This window comes from Toxorhynchites rutilus, chromosome 1 (genome assembly GCF_029784135.1).
Source record: "Toxorhynchites rutilus septentrionalis strain SRP chromosome 1, ASM2978413v1, whole genome shotgun sequence".
In the NCBI taxonomy this organism is placed as follows: domain Eukaryota; kingdom Metazoa; phylum Arthropoda; class Insecta; order Diptera; family Culicidae; genus Toxorhynchites; species Toxorhynchites rutilus.
The window spans coordinates 105,625,358-105,631,162 of NC_073744.1; the positions used below are offsets into that span (position 1 = coordinate 105,625,358).

General features: G+C 44.5%; 1 non-coding gene across 1 annotated transcript; it reads right to left on the reverse strand.

Moving 5' to 3' along the window:
* Window positions 1-4,576: 4,576 nt before the first annotated feature.
* On the reverse strand, window positions 4,577-4,695 carry LOC129763883 (5S ribosomal RNA). The gene has a single exon (XR_008741062.1). It is a non-coding gene; the product is annotated as a 5S ribosomal RNA (ribosomal RNA).
* Between the last annotated feature and the right edge of the window lie 1,110 nt (window positions 4,696-5,805).

Sequence of the window (5,805 nt, forward strand, 5' to 3'; positions counted from 1 at the left end):
TGATTTATGATCTGTGCGACAACTTCAACATGACAGTTTTAAATACTGGGGAAGCAACTAGGATAGCCAACCCTCCTGCACGGGCAAGCATGCTAGACATATCTCTCTGCTCTTCTTCATTATCCCTGGATTGCACATGGAAGGTAATCCAAGATCCCCACGGTAGTGATCACCTACCAATAATTTTATCGATCGCCAATGAATCAATATCTAGTGAGTCAGTCGATATTGCGTATGACCTCACGAAGAATATTGACTGGAGAAAATTTGCAGAATTAATATCTGAAGCAATCATTTCGATGCATGAACTTCCTCCCCTTGAAGAATATAATTTTATATCAAGTTTGATTTACGATAGCGCACTTCAAGCTCAAAAGAAACGTGTACCGGTTACCACTTTCCGACGTCGTCCTCCATCACTTTGGTGGGACAGGGAGTGTTCAAAGGTCTACCTTGAAAAATCATCCGCTTTCAAAAAATTCAGGAAAACTGGATTAGTGGAATGGTTTCGAAAGTACCAAGCTCTAGAAGCCAAACTAAAAGGTCTGATTAAAGCAAAAAAGCGTGGATATTGGCGAAAGTTCGTCAATGGTTTGTCAAGGGAGACCGCTATGAGTACTCTTTGGAATACGGCTAGGAGAATGCGTGGCTGGAACCATACCAATGAAAGTGAGGAATACTCTGACCGTTGGATTTTCAAATTTGCAAGGAAGATTTGTCCCGATTCTGTTCCTGCACAAAGCGTCGTACGCGATATTCCGCTCCAATGCGATAATGAGAATTTTTCGATGGTAGAATTCTCAATTGCCCTCCTCTCATGTAACAATTCAGCTCCGGGGTCGGACAAGATTAAATTCAACTTGTTGAAGAATCTTCCCGACTTGGCAAAACAGCGTTTGCTGAACTTGTTCAACAAGTTTCTGGAGCTGAATATTGTCCCGCATGACTGGAGACAAGTGAGAGTGATAGCCATACGAAAACCCAACAAGCCGGCTTGCGATCACAACTCGTATAGGCCGATTGCAATGTTATCCTGTATTCGCAAATTGTTAGAGAAAATGATTCTACTTCGTTTAGACAAGTGGGTCGAAACGAACAATTTGCTGTCAAATACGCAGTTTGGCTTCCGCCGAGGTAAAGGGACGAATGATTGTCTCGCGCTGCTATCTTCTGAAATCCAAATCGCATTTGCTCGCAAAGAACAAATGGCTTCCGTTTTTCTCGATATCAAAGGGGCATTTGATTCAGTTTCCATGGAAATTCTCTCAGAGAAGCTTCATAATCGTGGACTTTCACCAATTCTGAATAATTTCCTGTACAATTTACTGTCAGAAAAGCACATGAATTTCTCTCATGGCAACTCAAAATCTTCTCGTTACAGTTTTATAGGCCTACCGCAAGGCTCCTGCCTAAGCCCCCTCTTGTACAGTTTTTACGTCAATGATATGGATGATTGTCTAACTAGAGACTGCACGCTGAGACAACTTGCAGACGATGGAGTTATTTCCATCACGGGTACTAATCCCGTCGCTCTGCAAAAGTCGTTGCAAGATACCATGAACAATCTGTTCACGTGGGCCCTCAAGCTGGGTATCGAATTCTCTACGGAGAAAACTGAAATGGTCGTTTTTTCTAGGAAGCACGAACCCGTCCAATTCCAGCTTTACCTATCCGGCAAAACGATCCAACACTCTATGTTTTTCAAATACCTGGGTGTATATTTTGATTCTAAATGTACCTGGGGGAAACACATTGCGTATTTGAAACAGAAATGCCAGCAAAGAATCAATTTTCTCCAAACAATTACCGGAACATGGTGGGGTGCCCATCCAGGAGACCTCATTCAGTTGTACAAAACAACGATATTGTCAGTGTTAGAATATGGCAGTTTTTGCTTCCGATCAGCTGCCAGGATTCATATTCTCAAGCTGGAGAGGATACAATATCGTTGCTTGCGTATAGCCATGGGGTGTTTGCATTCGACACATACGATGAGTCTCGAAGTTTTCGCAGGAGTACCCCCGCTTACTCTTCTGTTCACAGAATTATCCTACAGATTTCTCATCCGTTGCAAGATCATGAATCCATTGGTGATTGATAACTTCGAAAATCTACTCTAACTGACTCCTCCGTCAAGTTTTATGTCTTTATACCATGAGTACCTTACCCACGACGTGCACCCTTCACCAGGCATCTCCAACCAAGTTTGCTTCCCATACTTTTGCAATTCCTCTGTCATTTTTGATCTGTCCATGCGACAAAAAATCCATGGAATACCAGATCACCTACGCTCCAATGTTATTCCGTCGATATTTTCGGAAAAATATGGGAAATATGGGATCTGATAAAATGTTCTTTACTGACGGTTCATACATAAACGGGTCCACTGGCTTCGGCATCTTCAATGAAAATTCCAGTGCCTCTTTCAAAATCAAAGATCCTTGTTCCGTGTATGTCGCAGAAATGGGTGCGATATACTATGCTCTAGGGATCATTGAAACACTGCCCATCGACCATTATTTTATTTTTTCAGACAGTCTCAGCTCAATAGAGGCAATCCGCTCAATGAAAGTTGATAAACGCTCATCTTATTTCCTAACAAGAATAAGACATCTATTGAGTGTTTTGGTCGAAAAATTATTCAAGATTACCTTAGCATGGGTTCCCTCTCATTGCTCGATTCCGGGGAATGAGAAAGCGGACTCGCTAGCTAAGGTGGGCGCTTCAGAAGGCACACTTTTTGAAAGGCAAATTGCCTATAATGAATTTTTTCACATTCCTCGTCAGGACACACTCGTTAGTTGGCAGCGCATGTGGAGTGAAGATGAGTTCGGTCGTTGGTTACACACGATTATCCCTAAGGTCTCGACGAGTGCATGGTTCAAGGAATTGAATGTAGGTCGTGATTTCATTCGCGTGATATCTCGGCTTATGTCCAATCACTACAACCTAAACGCGCATATCTATCGTATTGGGCTCGCAGCAAACAATCTTTGTGATTGTGGCGATGGCTACCACGACATCGAGCATGTTGTCTGGTCGTGTATCCGGTTCCATGCTGCTCGCTCTCAGCTCTCTAGAGCACTGAGAGCAAAAGGCAGACAATCGGATATCCCCGTCCGGGATATCTTAGGTAGCCGGGATCCTGATCTTCTGCTTCATCTATACCTGTTCCTCAGAAACGCCGATGTCAACGTTTAATGATGTTTCCTTCGTTGTGTCCCCGTTTCATATCCCTCCTATCCGATCGATAAACTTTTACTTAGTCGCGGCAATACATACACACACTCTTTACAGATGCACGGGCCAAAGGTTGTGCAGTCCACTGATCATTCAACAAGAGCCAAAGGTTGTACCGCTCATGACAACTCTACACGAACTGATGATTGCGCCGGCTAGTGACCATTCTATCCTGGATTCCTCGAGTCGAGAAAGACGCACCACGCTAGATATGGGGTACAGACTAGGGAACGTTGCTGATTAATGGTCAGCTGCATCCCAATAGGAAGTAGCCCGTGTCGGGCACACGTATAGAGCATCGAAGACTGCAACATACCAATTATGAGCCAACTCGAGCCAACCGCGAGTAATCGGTTACATATTACTAACATAGTTGTAAGACAAAAATTGTCAAAATATTGGACTCCCGGCCCCGTCAGGCTAACGCCACATGTGCCTTAATAAAAAATATATTTTGGAAAAAAAAAAAAAAATGGCGTCAAGGCATCGTTGAAGCTTGTTTATAATTTCACGAGGCATCCTCCCCTTGACGGCAATTGCGGTGTCATCTGCGAACAGAAAGGACGCGCAGCCATCTCTCAGGGGAGGAATGTCGGAGGTGTAAAGGCTGTACAGCAAAGGGCCTAGCAGACTTCCCTGCGGGACCCCTGCTTGGATAGAGAATGTGTTTGACAAACAGCCATTCAACGATACCCTGAACAACCTTTGTTGAAGGTAGCACCGGATGATTTTAACGAGGTAAGTTGGAAAGTTAAAGGAACAGAGCTAATATATAAGTCCGTCATGCCAGACATTTTTTTTTTAACCCAACAGTTTTATTTTATTAGGCTCATTTAGCAATTCAGCTGTAACAGAGCCGAATTCATTCGTGCACATTTTTTATCTTAAGATAACTTTTGTTGTATATTACACTGTTACCATTTTGAGGCGTAAGAGTATCGCTATCTATCGATAAACATTTCTTTTATCTATAACACAGTAGCCGTTTAGGCACAAGAGAATTCCTATTCTATCGATGCACATCACATGTCGCCTTTTTCCGGCGTAAGAATATTGCTATTGTTCGAATGTTCACAGTTGGGCTGTTCACAGCGGGACTGTTGATATGAGGCTTCCTTTGTTGCGTTATTAATAGTGCCAATTTCCGATGCAGCAGACCGAAAATGTGAGCGGTAAGGGACTGGGATTACCAACACATGATGATTGTTGCGTGGACATAGTTGCTAGAATAACACACTAAGATGGTCAGTTGAGGGGCCCTGAGTTATGAGCTCATGATCGTTCGCTTAGTAGCGAACACGCAACCAATTAGGCTACGAAGACCCCCAAAAAAAAATGCCAACGACACGCGACGTTCCCAAGCGGTCACCCATCTAAGTACTGATCGCGCCCGATGTTGCTTAACTTCGGTGATCGGACGAGAACCGGTGTTTTCAACATGGTATGATCGTTGACAATCGACATTGTCGAAAGCCTTTTCAACATCCAACAATGCCATGGCTGTGGACTTGGATACAGTCCTGTTCCTTTGGATGGTGTTCACAACTCTCACCAGTTGGTGGATGGTGGAATACCCCCGTCTAAACCCAAACTGTTCAGGCAGGAGGATGTTGTTGACCTCAACAAACTTTAGCAAACGGATCAAAATTATTTTTTCGAAAAGTTTGCCCAGCGCTGATAGGAGGCTGATGGGTCTGTAACTTGAAGGTAGAGTTGGATCCTTCCCGGGTTTGCGGATCGGCACGACCTTCGCTTCTTTCCAGATTCTTGGATAATAGTACAATTCCAAGCATCGGTTGAAGATGTTGCTGAGTAACAAATAAACTTTGGGTGTGAGCCTTTTCAGGATCAGGTTGAAGATTCCATCAAACCCGGGAGCCTTCATGTTCTTAGTGGCCTTTAGCGCTGAGCAAACTTGTTCTGCATTGACTATATCTTCCCGACGTACGGCACAAGGTGAGGCATCTAGATCTCGGACGCATTGCGCGACCTGCTGTTCAAGCGGACTAGCCATGTTCGAGCCAAGCAAATGCGACGATGCAATATGATTGCCTATCGCATCTGCTTTCTCAACAGGCGCAACGAGGAGACTATCGCCAACCTTGAGAGGAGGAACTGGTTTTGGATGATTTTTCAGCACTTTGGCTACCTTCCAAAATGGTCTGGAGCGATCATCCAAATTTTGGACCGTGCGCCCGAAGCTGTTATTTCGGAGAGAGACCATCCTGGAAGCAATCTGCCTGTTCAGATCGGCCACCTCTTCCTTTCTGTCGTGATCCCCGGTCCTCTGGAACTGGCGTCTACGCACGTTTCGCAAGCGGATCAAAAATTGAGTGTGAGCGTCAATAGCAACAAACTTACCCCTCACAGGAACACTTCGCACACACGCCGCATCAGCCACGGTTATGGCGTATTGGAGTCTTTCCAGCGCTTGGTTGATATCTTCCACATAGTATAGCGGCGGGTTCTCCTCGATGTTCTGGTCCACCATCCTTCCAAACGCCAGCCAGTGGACGTGATGGTAATCCTTTCGGAGGTAGATTGCTGGAACAATGTTGACTGCAA